The sequence below is a fragment of the Falco rusticolus genome, chromosome 8 (genome assembly GCF_015220075.1).
Source record: "Falco rusticolus isolate bFalRus1 chromosome 8, bFalRus1.pri, whole genome shotgun sequence".
Taxonomy (NCBI): Eukaryota; Metazoa; Chordata; class Aves; order Falconiformes; family Falconidae; genus Falco; species Falco rusticolus.
The window spans coordinates 60,284,439-60,304,736 of record NC_051194.1 but is presented as its reverse complement, the minus strand read 5'-3'; the positions used below and the strand labels follow the sequence as shown (position 1 = coordinate 60,304,736).

General features: G+C 38.5%; 1 protein-coding gene across 5 annotated transcripts in view; it reads right to left on the bottom strand.

Annotated features, from left to right (window-relative positions):
* GULP1 (GULP PTB domain containing engulfment adaptor 1) overlaps window positions 1–20,298 on the bottom strand; it is a 162,838-nt gene that overhangs the window by 96,449 nt on the left and 46,091 nt on the right. For 4 of the 5 annotated variants that reach the window (XM_037398261.1, XM_037398259.1, XM_037398263.1 and 1 more), the window contains exon 2: window positions 11,039–11,159. The exons of the other annotated variant lie outside the window; for it this stretch is intronic. The gene's annotated coding sequence lies outside the window, so the exon portion shown is untranslated. The remainder of the gene's footprint in view (window positions 1–11,038; window positions 11,160–20,298) is intronic. 5 annotated transcript variants of the gene reach the window in all.

Sequence of the window (20,298 nt, the reverse complement as noted above, 5' to 3'; positions counted from 1 at the left end):
AATTACCTTGATAAGCTGGAAAGGAACTGAAGAGGAAGTACTGTTGTAAGCTGGGAGTAATGGAGACGTTAAGTACTACAGTGTACTTGCAGACAGAAGTTCCCAATCATTCTGCCAAACCTCAGTGCTCCTTTTTCTTCACTTTGTTTATGACTGTGAGCATGCAGGCTCTAATTTGTTTCTTGAACTACCCACATTTAAATCTTTTGGGAATTCCACTGCACAAAATGCTGCACAAAATTAATCTCACTTTTCTATTTCATCCAAGAATGTGCGTCTCTGCTAACCGGATTTTCAAAAGTATACCTTGCTGGTCACAACTCAGTGATCTTTTTCAGAAAAGGTTTAGCTTTGTGTGTTTAACCTTCCAGAAATTATTCTTTATTATAACCAGACTTAGACTTCTTAAGGAAAGCAGAAGAACTATTAGTATGACTGTGTTTTAAACTCCATTAAAATCAGAAGCCACAAGATGAGAGCATAATTACTATAGGAGCCAAATTAAAATATTCTTCTCACTTTGTAGCCTCTTCAAAAGGGGAATATTGCTGAAATTGCCACTACAAGAATCCTTTTCAAGCAGTAAAACCTCAACGTGCTGCCACTGAAACCTGAATGGCTTTAACACCCAAACTAGAGTCTACACCGGTTAGTAGGTATTCACTTTTCAAATGCTGTTGGAATCAAGCCAGTGGGAAACAAAATGTATTTTGCAGTCTTTTAATTTATAATCCATACACACAACCAAACAGCAGCACTTAAAAAGCAGGGAAAGGGAAAAATGTGGTTTGAAAGCAGCCTTGAACTTAAATAAATGAACCAACCCCTGAATTTCCTTCAAATTCTCTGAAGAGTTTCATAAGCCACCCCCATGCCACTTTCCCCAGGGCGAGGGGGGGGGGGGGGGAAGGGGGGAGGAATAAAAAGGACAGAACTAATAGGCCAAATGATTATATCATTTTTTATGCCAATGTAATGCTGGAGCTAAAATTGGTATAACAAAGGAACGTAGTTGATTGTTAATACTGGGGAAGCTGCTTCCTCTCCCGTATTGCACTTAGCATTTATGAAATCTTTCAACAAAGGATGCAGAGAATCCATTGACATTAGGCAAAGTTTATAAGTATTCCTATGAGATTATTATTATTCCATCTTGTAGGTGCATAAATTAAGACAGAGACACAATACATGGCCTCGCAGTGTCACTGAAAGATTGACAGCTGCAGTAAAGCTCAGGACTTCCAAATTTCACATTCCTGTTTAAGTCTTTCTCTAAACTGAAAATATTTTCTAGCAGTTACTTTGCAAGTTAAAATGGAGGTATTTTCTTGACAAAGTTTTTACAGCAAGCTTAGATAGTTCCTCCTTAATTTACAGTTAGCAAAAGATTACTACAGAACCAGAATATAACTTTTCAAGCAGATCTCACTACTGTTTCAGTAACTGATAGCTAAATAGAGGTTCCAAAGCAGCAAGGGAGAAGAAAAGTGGAACTGCAAACAGGACAGTGTGCCAACTTCCACTCATTGTATGGCCCCACTCCTCATGTTATGACCAATGACATAGCTAGGAGCAACGAAAGGGGACGGATGACAGCCCTACCTGCTCGCCCCCTGCCCCAGGTAAGGATTACTGTGCCCACGGCCATACTGTGAATCGCTGAATGCATATATACATGCTCACCGTGGATCCCCGTGAAGCTCTACAGTAAGCTCACTCTCCTCACTATGCTTTGGGAGCCTTCACAGAAGTCAGTATTTTGTCTTTCAAACGGTCCTGGCTGGCCAATCAAGCTTAATGAGTCCTTTTGATACTGATGGCATCTCATTCCTTGCTGCTGCTCCATGAACATAGGATAGTTCACTCGCTCAATGTCTTTGCTAAATGATACTCTTACTTTCAGTTATAACCAAGGAGCTTCTCCTCCAACTGTCTGGAATAAAAGGAGTGATTCACCACCACATCTTGAATTCTGCTCAATTATGTAATTTAGGAAATAATCGTATGTTAACCATACCATTTTCTTCAGACATTTGTTGCAATGTGCATTCTTTATCATGAAACTCTGGGTTAATTGTGTTTTTATTGCTAATTCATGACACTAAGGGGATACCTTGTCTTCAACTACTTTGCTGCTCTATTATTTGAAATGTTAGCAGTCTTAAGTTCTTGCAGGACTGATCTAAATGTGAGGTACAAACACAGGTCTGCACTGTTACACAGCTTCCTGTCAAGAGGTCCTGTCAAGAGGATGTTATTTATTTTTCAGGGTCATCTTTTCCCCTTTTTTGTCTAAAGCAAGAGGGAGCAAATGCACACCCAAAACCCAGTAAAACTTTCCTGTGTATCCTCCCTAGTTTGCTTTGCATGAAATATTTTGCCCTGAATTCTCATCCGTGTATCACCTTCAACACCATTCCCACAACTCACATTAAATAGTGTTAATTTTTTTTTTTTCGCACATGCGCATTCTGGCACTGTGTCCATGGTCTCAAGCACTGAACAGATTAAATCACATGAAGCTAAATCTTTGCTTTGCTCAGGGTGATGAACAACCTTACTTGTGACATTTACATCTATTGATTTGCCTGCTTTGTGAATACTCCATTACAATACGTTGATCAAAATTACATAAATTGATAGTTCACAGCATTACAAGATGTGCACTTTTCACCCCAAAGTAATTTTTTTTTTTTTTTTTTTTTTTTTTACTCACACACAGTATGACCCTTTGATACCTCTCTTTACCAACCTGTATTATAGCAGTTTCAGACTGGTACTTTTTCCAGACCCAAAGAGTCAGTAACCAGAACTTCATCTGTGATAAATGGAAAGCTGCTAGCAGACACTTCTATTTCCCTCCTGTTGAAAAAAGTTATATTTTTGAGTACTATCTCTATTCAATAGACTGCTAGCCAGAGATCTGTGCATCTTCCTCTTCAGCAAGAGTTAATAAGCTGCTTTTCTGCTGCTGAAAAGATACCTACCCAGTAGCATCAAAATTTGAGCAAAAAATTGTGAGCACCTGTAAAGGCCAAGAACATAGCTCAAACGCTCTATGATAGCCACCATTAAAATCTATGCTACAATTTAGTGCACTCCAAGCTGTATAACAATAGAATCTTGTGATGTTTCCAAGTACAGTCAGTTCTATCATGTTATAAACCAGGAGGGGTTTTTAGGAGTAAGGAGATCCACAACTCCTCGAACCAAAGGAAAAAAGAAATACAAACTTGCCTTTAACTGTTTATACAAATTACCCCTTTCACTCAAGGTTAAAATACTGTGTTTTATCTTGTACTTGTCATGAAGCTGTAACTGTGCAATTAACGCGGCTTATCTGATTAACAGAAATTCACTGAACTGCAGTACACCATTTCTCTAAGCTCAATGGCAATTGAGTTACTAGAAAACCACCTGCCTTAGCTATCTGTTCTTAAATAGCCATGCAGCTGCCATTACCATCATACTTGACCCTTCTTCAATCACATAATAAGGGCTTGCCAACTTCATAGGTCAGAGTTGCGTTTTACAGCTGGGAGAGCAGAGACCGATGTTCCAGAGCACACACCTCTCCCACCGCTTAGCAGTGAAGGACAGAACACGCATGTAAAAGCGTACGTTAAAAATGCGTATCATCAGGGGCTGGAAAACAAACAGCTGGAAACATGCTCTGCGTTTGGAGAAAATGTCCACGAAGTAAAAGAGGCGCAGAATGGTCAGATGCGAGTTTTAATTCTAAACAAGACCACAGAGGGGAGGACTAAACGAAGAGCCTTCAGACCGGCGGTTTTAGCTGAACACAGTTGCTCAGGAAACTGTTGGAACACTGGGTGAATGACAATTCACAAAACATACAGTGCCTTACTGCTAAAAAATGGCAAAGCACCGAGACGTGTCATTTATTCCAAGGGAACGCAGTACTCTTCAGAGACCCCGGCAACACAGCACGGACCACTTGGTGCTGTCACCTCAGCCCTGAGCTCCGACAGGACCGCTGCCGGGGCAGCCAGGTGTCCCTGCTTCTTAGGAGTCTTACATATTAATGTCCCAGTGTGGCAGGGTAAACAGATGATAATGGACATGCCTGAGAGTTACTTTCAGGACAGTAAGTCTGCAAAAAGGATTAAATGAGTCCAGAAGAACAAGGCGCTCTTGAAGAGGAAGGCCTGCAGGCAGCATGGAGAAGACCACCTGGGCAGAACCCCTGCCTACCCCTTCCACCACACGGCCGTGAGCCCCTGCCAGCACAACTTAAAAAATTAATGTAAAATATGCTAAATGAATCTTCATGTTTCTGATATATTTTTTTTAAGTTTCTTTAAAAATACTTTTCTTTTAGGTGCTACAAACTTCATAGGAGAACTTCAATCATTTTTCAAAAAAAGTCCTAGTGTTAATAACAGTAGTACAGTGGGCCTTTATTTTCTGCTGTTCCGCATCATTGAAATACGACCTATTGGCTATCCAGGTCTGATTTTACTTATTCTGAGTATTACTATTTTAAAAACAGACCAGATTTTAAGTGTTCCTGTCTGCTTAAGTAAAGTTTGGTTTAAAATTTAGTAAGATTCAATTAAATTTATTCATAGATTTCCTTTGCTTGGAATTTTTGTCTCCATCTCAAATTCCATAGTGACTTAGAAATGCAGAAAATAGGTGTTTTAAATAGTATACATGTCTACTGAGCCAATTAGGTTTTATTAACAGCTAAATCATGTATCAAGTTTTTCAGCTCTCAAAGTACAGACTTACATAAAACCCCTCAAAACGTTATGAAAAGTTGTCATTTACAGCCTAAACAGTATTTAGGTAAAGCAACACGTGTTTGCTCACAGTGTTTTTCAAACCTTTGTAAGCCTAGCTCACCACTGTACTTCCGTTCCAGGAGCAAGTGAAAGTGTCCCCATTACCAAAACAGTTAATAAAATCAAGAAATAAGTTTATGGAACTGTGGAAACGTCACTACTAATACACCTAGGACCTTGCAGACATGTGGAGTACCTCCAGTCTTCCCACTTCTGTGGTATAACACAGTGAAAGGTGAGGATGAAAAGGAAGTGGTAACTTATTACAAAATGGAAGTAATCCAAATGAGGGGGGAAGCACTTTACTGCCTTTACATTTATGTTATTATTAACTTTTTTCTTTAATGTAGTTATGGTACTTCTGTCTGCAAAAGGCCAGAATCAGAGCACCTGACGGATAAACATTATAAATCTGTGAATTTTCCAGTTCTGGAACTGAATTACAGATTGTGATTTATAAATATAAAACCAAATACATAAACAATGAGAAAATACCACACATGAATTACAGTACAGTAACTTGAGTCTTAACAAGAGTATTGCATGTTTTCATGATAAATCCATAACCATTGAGATGTGAAATGTAATTCTTCCCCTTCAAGAGCACTCAAAAATATATTGCAGTTGATCTTTTCACTCCAGGAGAACATAAAGAATACAAAACCCTTCATACTTGTTAAGAATGTCAACGTTGGGGAGATACAGCTTAAAAAAAAAGTCATTTATAAATGAAAATAACAAGTGGCAACAGACAGCATTTGAAAATTCAGAACAAAGTCTTTTTCACTTTCACATATCATGTAACAAGTGTCAGATAAAAAAACAAAAAAACAAAAACCAAACAACCAAAAAAACCCAAGAAATTACCTAATAAATAAGTATCTGCTGCACAAAGCCACTGAGCTGCTTACCACGGATGGATTGACTAGTTTTTAATTTAATGCTTTACTGTGACTCAAAAGCGTAGAAAGAACAGACTTGCGTTTAAAAACAGGATTGAGGGTTAGATACAGGAGGGCTGTGTAACTTCACTGTTTACACCTCTACTGCAAAGAATAGAACATACTATAGAATTGTCTCACAAAACCATTTGCGTTGACCTCTGATAGTCCGATTCATCGGTTTACTCAGAGTGGAAATTGTATACATATATATATATATATTCTCTATAAATGCAGAATGTGATAGCCATTTTGTATTCCTAGTAAGGCCAGACTTATTTTTTTGCAGGTAAGTGAAGCAAGCAAGCAAGTAGTTTTGAAGAAGAGTTTCAATACCAGAATATCATTAACCTAAGCATTTAGATAGCAAACTGGCAAACCACAGACACAGGGATTTCTTCTAAACACAGTTCAAGCAAGATTTGGGTTTTTTTCTGGGGGGTGACTGGGACAAATTACAAACGCAAGAACAAAATCCATTAAGTTTTTGTTTGTTTGCTTTTCTAAACACAGATTACATGTATTCAGGCTGTTGACGACCTTCCTGGAAGCCCCTCAAGACAGCCCTATCTCCAGCTGTCATGCTGGAGAGTGAGTGGCCGGGACACCATCCTATTCCTTGTGTCATACTTAAAGTCAGCCGGGCTATTCTTTTCAGTTCCAGCAAACTGTAAAGCCTGGAGCACTCATGCAGCAGGGCATCCAAGAACTTCATCGACTGCATCAGGCTGCTGACACTTCTGAATGTCAGAGCAGATCATGATACTGATGAACTCCTTTTCTTCTGTAGGCAAACCCTCAATTCTTATGGTTATGTAATTACAGGGATAAAGCAGCTACAATTAAGTCCCAAACACACCTTAAACTAAAGGGCAATTAAAGTTTGACCTTACACATTATGCCAAAAGGCACTGCCATGCACTAATTTATATTAATAATACTGCAAAGATTTTGAGATAAATATGTTTTGAAATGATGTAACTGCTTGACTTTCAGAGATGGTAAAGCCTAATGGTGAACTAAAAATAAAAATGCAACCTAGAAGCAGGTTAAAAAAACAATAACTGTCTATAAAGAAGAATTCAATTGGGCATGTAGCAGAATCTTCGCCACCTGCAAACTTTCAGAAGTTTAATGGCCCTCTAAAAAGCAGTGACTCTCTCCCAAATGGCAGGATGCCTGTAATATAGGCGACGGTAAGAAGCTCAAGGTAATACACACCTTGAAACAGACCTGGAAGAATTTTTACATTTTGAATCATTTGGCTGCAGCCTTGGCTGGCTCCTTGCCAGTACCACAGCTAATGAAGGGAACCAAGAAAAAAACAGTGATAAAACCAGCCTAGCTGTTTGGAAGGGGAAGAAGGGATCAGGCAGCAGACAGATGGGAGGAATGGTGGCAGCCTGGCAGAAACAGCAGAGAGAAACAGAGCTTTAGATAAGCAGTTCATAGACAACAGTACCGAGCACACCGACTCCGACTTTTTACTGGTACACCAAAATTTGTTATGTCCCCTAGAAACAGGATCCACTTTTGAATCAAGAAAATCAACACACACAACCACCAAAAAAAAAAAAAAATCCCAATCAGGCGAACACCTTGCAATTCAGACTAGGTTTCACTGCTTTTCTTGTAGGCTTAAAGATCTATAGGAAGAATTTGAAAAATCTAGATCATGTACATCACAATTCTGTCTTCTATTTGATCACCACCTTAGTATATATTACTCACACTCAGAACATCATACAAATACACTATACAAATATAAACACAGTTATAATTGTTTAAGGGAAAAATGCTTTTTTATATATATGTATTAGTTACACATGGTTAATATTACTTATTAAAACATACAGATTCAAACCATGACCCACCAATTTTGTTATTACCCTATGAGATAATGTTTTCTACGGTCTTTGACTTAATCACATTAAGGGGCAGTTGTGCTCCTCGCTGCCTTGTGTCCCCAAACACTTACTCCCAGTTATGCTGCCCTTCTCCCACATTGGCACAAGCAGCCCTGCACAGCCAGCTCTGTCAGGGAAGAGAGGGGGTACGGGAAACCAAAAAAAAGCCCACACAAACATGTTGAAGTTTTGAAGTTTTCTCCTACCATGTGCCAATAAAAAGTAAGGGTCAACATTAAGCACTAGAAAGTGGAAGAAGAAAAGGACCATCTCTGCCAACTTCCAGACTGGTTTGTACTGCGGGACTGAACGGGAAACCACAGCATTAATGTACACAGGGCATCTTTCAGTAAATAATGATCTTTGCTTGGGTGAAGTGGCAGTCATGCTTCAGCCCACAGACAGGCTGCACCAAAACAGTCAGAAAAGCCACAAATTCAATTCATTTATCCTCAATCTACTGCCTCTATACAGCATTCTGGGGCATCAGCTCAGGTTGACAAAACTGTTCAGATACAAACATAGAGACAATTTCCCTGTATCTTTAAAAACTGTTTTAAGTAACTGAACACAGCTTAGCACTAAACTTACAATAAAATGTAAACCATCAGTAAATGCAAAAGTCACAGTTCATTAGCTTGCTCTAGCCACATGAAGACATTTTTATTATGCTAATTTATTTGAATAAACCATTAAAATATAAATCCAAATACAGAGTCTAGGCGAACAAATCTTATGGTAACTTTCGTGAAACAAAGCTTTCCCAATGAAATGGTAATTCTGCATTACGTGCAACTGCTTTCTTAATCTTCCTTGAGATTTCAACTTCACATGCCTATTGAAAAAAAGAACACAAGGAGCATTACATGTCCCACCCGCCCCTCCTGCAGGTCTCTGAAGAGTACTTAACATAAACACTAATTTATGGTATTACACTCCTGGACTTCAAGTATCTCAAATTCCACTTCAGGGTATTAGGCCAACTGCTGTTTAAATTATGTGTAAATTAGCTGAATCATGACCCTTCACTGGAAAAATACGCCTTATAGATCATGTCCTTAGGGAGTCGAATGCTGTAATGACAACTTACCACTGAGCTAATCAAGAATCAGAAAATGAAATTAAAATTAACTAAAGCAGAGGCACTGAAAAAAAAAATAAATCAATAGTGTTACCCTGCTGAACCAGGTCATGCATGCTAGAACCTCCTACCATTTACTACTGCAGTACATTTACTGCTACAGTAAAAATAAATTCTAACCCTCTGCAAAATAACAGGGAAGTTGAAGCATTTTTTAACTTCACTACAGTGAAATTAGAACATGTTCACAACAACATGTTGATGTTTTTAGATGCCTTCACCGGTCAACATTTGATTTTGAAAATGTCAGTGATTAATCCCTGCCCTAAAGATTTGTGTGTGCAAGTCTATGCATCTTCTATGTAATTTCTGCTGTAACTTTGCAACACTACATTCTTCATTTACTCAGTATGGGATGGACACTACAACGACATACACCTTTAAAAGCCCAAGGATTCAATGTTCTTAAAATAAAGGATTTTGCACATAAAAGCAGCTTTGTCTTTAAATTCCAGAATTCCAAATACTACATAAGCCTGCTGCAAATCAACAGAAGAATTTGTATCTAAGCATCTTAAATAAATCTGCTTCAAGTAAGCCTGTATCTACAAAATGATTCTGTGTTTTGGAGTGGTAATGAGTCCTATCAAGAACATTTTTTTGCCAATGCGTCTGGCTTTGTCCCACCCTGTCGAAGGAGAGACCCATGAGGTAGTCTTTTTCAAGTGCAGAGGTAAAAGTAGAATCCAGTACATACATGGGAGAGATTTTGAGCTGCTGTTGTCAGAAAGAACCCATCTCCTCCCATTTGTTCCCAGGCTACAAGATCCTTTTACAACTGGCAAGCTTTGATTTTTTAAAAGTCATTATTCCTCTCCAATGCACCTTTTTTCTTCCCTCTATTTTTTTTTCTTTATTGCATCAGCTCCCATCTACTCCATGAAAAAGTCTAAAAGTTAAGGACTTGTATATCTGTTGGTTTATTTTAGAAATCAAGTCAAGAATGACAGCCTTTCATCCCAACCATCCAGGAAATGAGAACCACAGGACTTGTCTGAGATGGAATTGGAAAGTAACACCATGAAGTCGGAAATGTACACACTGACTTTCTGAAAACCAGCAGCAACTGAAGTCATCCTTGGTTGTCCTATGAGATAGTGTCACAGCAGTAATTCAAAATCCAAGGAACTTTTACTTGAAACGCAGCATTTGCATATCACCTATGTTGGAGACATCAAGATACACAAAGGTACTGCACACTAGTGATCTGGTTTTGAGAAGTAATGAAATCATGCAAGTACTTTGAAGAGGCTACAACATCATAGCAATAGCTCTCAGTGCCAGATTAAAGGTAACCTTTGGGAAAGGAGCAGCATCAACAGACTGATTCAGCCTAATCTGACTTCAGCTCTACATATTCTCAGAGGTACTTCAATGGATTTTGGGATTTATAATCAAATGAAGTGAGATGCACTTGCTCTAAAGCACAGCGCTGCAACTGAAATAAGCAAGCCAGGAGAAAGTCTTCGTTAACCACTAGATTGCTAACAAATGTTTTTTCTTATCCTCACCTCAAAACAATAAAAATTTGCTACTTAGTTTTAGCTTACCTTCCTTTCACTGAACTAAACAAAACATTCAATTTTCCAGAGGCTCCTAGTTTCCTACCCACACTTAGAAAACATTAATTTAATGATTCGACAAGTATAACACAACCACTTCCCCATAAATAAACTCTTCTCCCTAACATTTTAAGTCCCCCAAATTTTGCCTTTTTTTCCAATAAATCAATGGAAACTCACAGCTACTGCCTTTCCTTTATCCAGACAAGCCTTCCTCTCTAAACAGAAGCAAGGAGACTGCAGCTTCAGTGCACTGTAGCAGTGTTTTCAATTTAAGCACTGGGTTATCAGTTGTGGAGATGGGAGGGGCATAAAAAAGCCCAAAAAAAAAAAAAAACCAAAACAAAAAAGAGGAAAAGCCAACTCTGAAACACAGTTACTTAGACCACGAGAGCTCTGGGTCAACAGCTTGGTCCTCCCTCAGCAGCTGACTTCACGTCAGAGGTATTGTTTAATGGGGGAAAACAGACAGCAGCACCTCTCTAACCCACAATGTCTATAAACTGAGGCTTTTGGCTTTGTTACAAGCAGTTTAAATGAAAAAGAAACAAACAAACAAATCTACCTTGAATCTTTCATTCCAGTCTTAAAAAAACCCTCTACTCGACCAAGAAAAATTCAAGTATGTGCATAACCTTTTCCTGTAAAGCAGTTCACAGCAAGAATTAAAACAGCTTACCCTTCTGCATTCAAATTTCTTGCCAAGGTACACAGCGGACACTAATTCTGATGTGGAATAGATCACTCATTTGTCAACGTTTTTGAACCTTTGTTACTGCTGCTTTATAGTTTCGTATGTACTAGAATAAAAACAAACAATGACAGATATTAGTTGTGAACCAGTGTATTACCAAAGCACAGAAATTATTTTCCTAATTTAAGAAAATTAGTACAAACAGCTTAATGGAAATATATTTCACACATTTTAATACAATTCTGCTGGAAAGGTCTAAATCAGCTAAAATGTTGGGAGCCACAGAACTGTATTTTCAGATAGAAATTCTGATTCAAATATTTCCCCGTAACTTCCTCACCAACAACTGCTTTACACCAACAAAATAACCATTTAACACAGAGAACACTAGCTTGACCATTTATTAATTAAATTCCACTAAATATGAGATGCACAAAGCATGCAGCATTAGACCCAAATCTGCTCCTTTACGGAAAAATTGAATTGTAGTCTCATAATAATAAAGAGAATACTGCACTCCCACAGATGCTACAAAATGCGTCTGTAAAAATGGTACCACATCTTGCCTCAACGTAAGGAAGTTCAATCCACTCTCCTGCAGAACGAGGAGCCACCAAAATCTGTTTTTGCTCCGATTCCAGTTTTACCAGAGATCGGCATGTGACCTGGTCCCTCGTAAGTAACCACCCTGGCCATCACCCCTTGATGTTCTCCAGTTCAAGATATTCACAGAGGATTTTAAAATACTCTTACCCTCTTTACTGAATGCTCAGATTAGCCATACCAATTTAAATCTTGATTTTTTTGATGGTTCACTTTGAGATGTTTAGACATATTATTCCCTTAAATCCCCTTGGATCTGTTAACTCTCAAGTATCAAGACATCAAGACCTATAGTTTTACCTAGTCAGCAAGGGACAATTACTTCCCTGGTCCATGAAATGAATAAATGGCTGCACCTTCTATACGTTCCTTTCATTGTTCATCTTTTGCTGCCCTAGTGTAAAAACTCATCTTTGTGAGGAATATGAATGCATGCTATTTCTTTTCCTTCATTTCTTTTTTCTCTACTTCATTCCTCTTTTCCCTGACATGGTTGCTTTTTTTTTTTTTTTTTTTTCCCACTTTAAGCAGGAAAAAAAAAAGAAAGAAAAAAAAAACCCCACACAACCAAAATTCATCATATTACGCAGTCCTTCACCCGTTGGAGTGGGTCCAGAGGAGGGCCACAACAACGATCAGAGGGCTGGAGCACCGCTCCTGTGAAAACAGGCTAAGGGAGGTGGGTTGTTCAGCCTGGAGAAGAGAAGGCTCTAGGGAAACCTTATCACGGCCTTTCAGTACCTACAGGGGGCTTATAAGAAAGATGAGGACAGACTCTTTAGCAGGGCCTGGGGTGATAGGACATGGGGTAATGGTTTAAAACTAAAAGGGGGTAGATTCAGACTAGGTATAAGGAAGAAATTTTTTACTACGAGTGTGGTGAAACACTGGCACAGGTCACCCACAGAGGTGGTAGGTAGATGCCCCATCCCTGGAAACATTCAAGGTCAGGTTGGATGGGCTCTGAGCAACCTGATCTAGTTGAAGATGCCCCTGCTTACTGCAGGGGGTTGGACTAGATGGCCTTTAAAGGTCCCTTCTGACCCAAGCCATTCTGTGATTCTGTGAATTAGCAAGAATACATTCTGCTTTTCATGGTCTTCCTGCAACTTGGTAAGCCAAGTCCAAAAAAGACCCCAAAAGTATGACTAATGATAGAGTACACTCGTAGAGTAAAAGCAGAGTGCTAATACATGAGAAACGTTTTCCAACAGGCTGTATACTGCACCACAACATTATAATTTTGCTGCCTTGTTACTCCACCAAACAAAATGTGTGTCAATTTTAGTAATTATGCAATACATCACACTCACCTATTTCACTTGCCTCTACCATGCCTTTACAGCAATACCATGATAATAAATGCTGAAGGTCATATGAATAAGAAAATACATTCTGGAGTTACAACAAAGACTTTTTTTCCCTCGATGTAATGTGAAATACATCCTGTACCATTTCATCATCATGACAGTACTGAACTCAACAAGCAAATGCCATACCCTCAGAGTGATCTATATTTATTAATTTTTTTCTTCAAAAAAACATAATGCAAAAGGTAAAGAAGTGGTAATTTCAACTTTTTCAGATTTTTTGTTTCTAACCCAAATCTGTACTATTCAAGAGTTTGATATTCCAAGACAGAAGATAAAACCATTAGGCTACTCGGCATGTAATGACTTTGTGGCTCTACTTGAGCCTGCACAGCCAAGCACCTCCTGTCTCCCTGAAGACAGCAGCAGCCCTCTAAATCCTCTGCAAACTCTGGAATTAAAGGCAGCATCCATTTTCTTGTCTACTGACCCAGGATCCAACTCAGAAAACAAGTCTGAAACAAATATTTAAGTGTCTTCCACACCTAGATCGACACCTCATTCATGAGATTCAAACACTGCTTAACAAACACTTTTACTTGCCTCTCCCGACTTACTCTTGTAACTATAAGGTCACAGTATTCCAACTGTATTTTTCACAGTAAATGAATGGGAATCACTAACCCAACGGCTCTACTCATTTTTGCTAATTTGCAGTTCATCCTACAGTGCCTGGAGCCATTGACATAGCTGCCTGCCAGGAAACTGTTATTCAGAAACCCATTCATACTGCACTGTTCACAGTCACCGCAACCAATATTTCAAGTATTACATTTATAGAGCAGGTCTCAGTAAAAGGAATCGCATGTGCAGCAGAAACTTAAGGCAATTCACTGGTTATGTTCAAGGCACAGACATTTCAGAAACCACACAGGGAAGTTCTTGAACTGGAATTACCAGAGAAAGACATCGAAGTCCCTTTGCTGTGCTCTGTTCTTGTACAGACGCCAACAATTTGTCTCAAAGCTGAAGAGCTGCTGCTCTACTCTAAGTAGTTGACATAACAGTATTTGCAGCATTGAGTAGTGATACCTCTCCTCATCTACCCTTCTGATTGTTGTAATTAAAATATTTTTAAGGTCACTATATGTAAAAATTTTAAAGAATTTTTTCACTTACACATGGAAAAGATTTGGCAATCATGCACAGGTCAGTAATACCCCGTCCTAGAACAATACATGGGAAGGGAAGCACATGTAAGAAACTCAGCCACCAGAATACATCCCAAATTGTAAAAGTCCTACTATGTAGTGTAAGTTGTTCCTAAATATTCCACTTTTACTCTACCTTCAAGAGAGGGAAAATGTATGTCTCTTTACAATTATAGCTTAATAGAAGCGATGCTAATTTTGTAAGACACCAAATAGCAGGCAAGGCTATGAAATCTGTGGGAAGTACAGTATGCTTGACATCATCTCAGAGCAAAATGTTCCAAATCATTTATACTTCACTCTTTGAAAACTCCTGGATGAATAGCCGGACTTGTCATAGTAGACACACACGGCGCATCTGGTGCAAATACATTTATCTTGATTATAGTATTAAAAAAAAAAAAAATCCAAACCCCAAACCTTAAATCCACATGAAAGGAAAGTCTCCACAGACCCGAACAGTCCCAGCTAAGCAATCAGTCCTCCCCAAACTCACCTTTCCAACTTTGTTTACACCCATCCCTGTCTATCTATCTTCTTCAGTTCATCAATGCATCCCCCTATTACATTCTTACAGATTTTAAATGAGATTAATACGCTCCTCTTTTTTTCTGCAAAATATTTTACGTTCTTCTTCTTTTTGCAGGGTCATGAAAATTACTGTTATAGATATTCCGGTCCAAACGATGTAAAAAAGAACCTGCTATTTTACAGATGGGATTAAAAGCCTTCTGTCTCAGCACTTTAGCATCTACCTATTTCATATTACAATTGGGCTTACTTACATACACATAAAGTAATGCTGACAATACAGATTTCTATAAAAAGCATTGGATCTGTGGTGTGATGTGAAATAATCCTGACTAAATCATAATGCTAACATGCAAAGGCCTAAAGTAAAGTCTAAGGTGGGTGACAGAAGAGAGAAAGCAAACCTGAAGTACTGAAAAGAATTACAAGCCACCTTGCAATATAAACTTTACAGCAGTTCCATAAAATAATGAGCTACAGCACATTAAGGAAGGAAGCAGCTAGAACATGGATTAGGTAACAGCAATTATATTCAAGTAAAAAAAAAACCTCTTGACAAGTCCAAGGGTTATCTAAATAATTTGCTGCCCACATGTTATTTAAAAAAGTTTGGGGGTGGGAAAGCTTTCAGAACTTTGATGTGGTCATAAGAGCTTTCAAGGAAAGAAAATGAGCAAGCCAATTGGTACAAAAATCAAAATCTGCTAAGCCAAGTTCTCCTCATAAGTTTAATTCAGTGAGCTGGATGTTTGGGGGCTTCTCAGGGAGCCAAGCTCTGACTTTAGTTCAAAATCACATTGTCCTCTATACAATGAAAAGACTAGGGGAAAAATATACTGAAATTCTTAAATTCCTAGAGTAGATATAGTCATTTCTCACACTTTAAATAAGAATCTATTTGCAAAGAGGAAACCAAAGATGCAGGCATTCTTCATCAGGGAAGAAATATCAAAGCGGAGTATCACTTAACTCCTCTGTATGACAGAAATTTATCCCAGGAGTATTTTAAGACGTCTAAGACTAGAGAAATGAGCAATACATACAGCCCTATCACAGGATGCAACAACTATTTTATTCCTACATTTTAATTTATGCCCAAATAACTGTTAGACTATCTCTGACTAGAGCAAGTAAAGCCTCCTCACAATGGCAGAGAAATCCCAAAATCAGACCACACCCTGAAGACCCAAAGGCACACTGAAGAAATGCAATCTTTCTAAAAATCCTACTTACCCTACAGCTTCTTGATAGGCAGCAGATCCAGTTAAGGATACACATGAATTGTTTTAACACATTAACACGGGATGCTTAAAACCGATTCAGAGCACAGCCATCTTCAGAACACACATTTTCACTTGTCTCACCAGGTATTCCGGCAGTGCATCACCCCTGGCAGGCCAGCAGCTGCGGGACTCAGCAGACACCATTCCTTCCTACTCCCCTAAGATCCCGGGAAGGAGTACAGCGGCATTTTAGTCCGCTAGCAAAAGTTACCGGCTAATGTGAATTACTCTGCTCAGCACAGACAAGCCAACTACGACTCACTAACTTGCCTTCAGCCCTGTGACAAGGAGGGATCTAACTGCCAGAATGAACAAAACAGTTAATGAACCCATTTTTGGTTTCAGGCAATACATTTCATATTTTGTTTTTTCTTGATAATGTAATGGATTTGTTGTTTTCTGCTTGTTTTTTATTATTCTCACTATAAATCGCCAATGTAAAAAACATGACTATTTACATGCTGCAGGAGTGCTGGACAACAGAAATTTTCATAAAAACATAAAAGAACAACAAAGCCTAAAAATCAGGCCAGACTAGCGAGTTAAGATACGGTTCTATGCTTATTTCTTATCTGACCATTAAATGTCACCTAACTGTGCCTCAATTACTGACCTGGAAAATGGAGATGGTGCGAGCGCACCCAGCTGAATGAGTAAGCAAAACACTCCTGGAAAAATCGGACACACACCCACAGGAGTTTTCAGCTATTGGTAGCAGGTATTTATTTTGGAGGACAAATTAAGTAGGGAAAGCTGAGAGAAATTAGAATATGCTTTGTTGTGTATGTACCATGCATGAATAGAACTCTTTTACTGCTATACCTCATTCATTAATTTTAACCTTCGACAAAAATATTTGTTAGAAACCGAATCAAAACAGTTATCAAATAAGAAATCCATACAGTTCTACTGTGAAAACTAATACAGAGCTCCTTGCCTTACAATGAACACCAGCCTAGAGTTCATTACCTAAGAAATGATCAGACGGGTTTTTTCCTCAATAACCAGTCTTTACACACATACAACCCCCTTATTCTCATACAAACTGACTTGCTGATACACATACTGCAAGTGTTTTGGCAAACATAAACACCAAAGCTTGTCATGACAACTAACACATATTAGATGCCACAGAAACAAGAACAAGTCACTGACCCGCTAATATTTATATTCTGATAGAAGACAGCGTGATGAGAAATTTTTAAATGTCTATGGAGTCAATGAAAAAAATCCAACCCAAAATATTCAACTGTCAGATTTTTTTTAATTCCTGTGGAGACTTTTAAAAAGCTTTTCCACATGCTAGCTCCGGAACACCACAAATTCACTAAAACAAAACAAAACAAAACAAAAAAAACATGCATAAGGCAGTAAATTACTTATGTCTTTGAGGAATTAATAGGAGTATGTATACATGCAAGCATATACACTTGTGTGTGTGTATACATGCATAGAGTAGCAATATGCAATTTCTCTGCGTTTTATACTTCAGTTGCTGATCTTAGCCATACTGTCCCAGAAAAGCCTCAAAAGCAGGCAAGCAATCTTTCCTTCAGCTGTTTATTCCTTTCCTCTTTAAAAGTTTGAGTGGGGATGAGTCAAGAAGAACAATGCAAGGCTCAGAAGCCGTTTTGCAATCACGAAACACAAGCTTCTTGATTTAGGAGCTGGGATTCAGAACTCCTTCCTCTGTTCACTTTATAATGTAATTATAGTATGGCTTCTCGCTCAACATGACTCATGCGAGACCACTTTTGTTTTCTGTGGACTCAGGCGTGTGAGGATGCCAAGAATCAGAGTTCCTCGCTGACAGTAAAAACACCTCTGCCTTCAAGAGCAGCTTTGCCCTCTGAAGCTGTTCTGCACTGCGCTGAATTTATTCCCACAGGATCCCTCTTCATTGTAAAAAAAGGTTTATTTTGTAACCCTCTGCAGTGTGGGATTTACCATTTGGTAAACACGGTTTCCCATACAGCTGCTATAGCTTGGCAAGTTCAAAGTATTGCTTGCACTACCCAGAAATACTGCCCATGCACGTCGACTGCAGAACTAGAGGCAGATTAAATCAGCCCCGAACGTATCACCACTGCAGAATTAACAGAGGCAGATGAAATGAGCCCAGAAGGTATCACACTTGCCATGCAGCAAGAAGCAGTCTCTACAGCAAGAGACATCAATGGTGCCCTCAGGGCATACTGCAAATGCATCCCTCCAACTAGGAAATTTTGTGTAAAGGCAGGAAAGTCACATATCACTGTAAAATCATGAGTCAAACATTTAAGAAGAGCTGTTAAATATTTAACGGGAGGCCTCATGAAACATCACTAACAAACAGAGATTAAAGTAATTCTAAAAACCCGAACGAACACTTCAGTTGTACCAAGCCAAGTTTCAGTATGTACTCCAGACATCATTTGTTACCACAGTCAGAAAACAAAAGAGTGATTATAAACGTTGTCTGAAGACAGACATAAAGCTGGAAATGGAGCTAGAGGAGACATGGAAGGTGGAGAACCTACAGTAAATGACTATGCTAAACTTGACTCCCCCACCCTCTAAGCCTTGGGAAACATGGCTGTTACATCTCAAAAAGGACATTCTTGTGCTCAGTATGTTAAGTAAACAAAGCTGAGTGTTGAATAAGGAATGCCAGAAAAGTTTTCCACTTTGCTGACAGGCAAACAGAAATATAAGGCTGTGGTTAGGTTCCATGACCTATCACACTAATTATTCACTCCTGAAAAAGCTGTGTTTTTCGGGCTTTACTGAAGTCCAAATTGCAATACACAAGATTATTTTGAAATAGCCAACACATAAGCCTCATCATTTCTCTTCTCTTTTTTACAGGACTTCAAAACATCTGCACAGCAGAGACAATCCTATATTCAGCCTCACAGCCCTCCTCAGACATTTCAAGTTTGAGAAACCAAGGCATCATACAGATTAAACCTGAACTTTTCAGCAAGCACTAAACTTTATTCTCAGATTTACAACAGCTTCAACATTTAAATCCAGATAACTGATTGACACCTGCTCCTCATTCCGAGATGAACATTCATATATCACTATATTTGAGCAACTGGACAGACTGATTTTCCAGTGCAGGTTCTCTAAATCTAGCAGTCCTATAAAAACACAACCAAAACTAGAATTGAAATCTTTCTCTGTAAGCCTGCAGTCTGCTTAACTCAAGCTGATTAAAGGAAGCACATACTCTGCTTTTTTTTCCCTTCTATTTTGATGGTAATTTTTATTTAAGCACTCTGACAAGTTACCCATTTGGGGCCAGTTTTAAAGAAAAAAAATTATTTTATCTGGTAATAAAAATTTGATTAGGCTTGTGATTTATAATTTTTTTTTTAAAATAAGGCCAGGTTACAGATGACAGCTTGCCTAAATCCATGCAGCCCAGAGCTGCATGAAACAACCTAACTTGAGCATCGCAGCCCTTGAAAACATGATTTATGATGATTTATTCTTTCCACAAATGGGTATAGAGAGAAAACAGAACTCTTATGCCCAGAAAATAAAATTTCCAACACAAATACCGTAGCCTAAGCAGTTTTCTAAATGGCCATATTATTTCCCAATAATAAACTACTTTTACTCTGCATCCAGACAGAAAGTAGGGAGCAAATGCACTGAACATCAAAATACAATTTAAACTCCTCAGTCCTGGGTTTATGTAGGAAACCCACCCCAAATAATTTTAAGTTTTCCAAATAGTACATAAAAACATATTAAGAGCTCCAAAACATACAATACTCAATCCCAACTAACTAGTATCTCTTAACATAAGGTAGATAGTGTTCACATATTGATATACAGTCACATTTGGAGCAAATGACAGTGACATCACTTTGTACGAGAAATACCCTCAGTACAGAAATTACCCAAAGGATAAAACTGATACCTTATGATACCTTAGATGCATTAACTTTAATTGCTGCTGTTACCAAAACTCATTAATAGAAATTATATCAATATCTAGTGATTCCTTAACATTCGGGATTGCTGATCAAAATGCCTTCATTATTAAAGCTAGAGAATTTTGTACATTGACACTCAACCAACTGCTAAGGACTGGCAGGGTTCAGAATTAGCCCCTGCCATCTGCACATGAATATGTATCAAGTGTTCATTTGATTAGTAAAGAAGAAGTTACAGTGCTTACAACTAAAACACATAGAGCACCATTTAAAGAAAGGTTAAGGAAGTGATTTCAACCTACAGGATTCCTGTATCAGATATGACAACACTTTCAGAAGACACAATGACCCTCCAGATATTCTGCAGCATGTCACTTC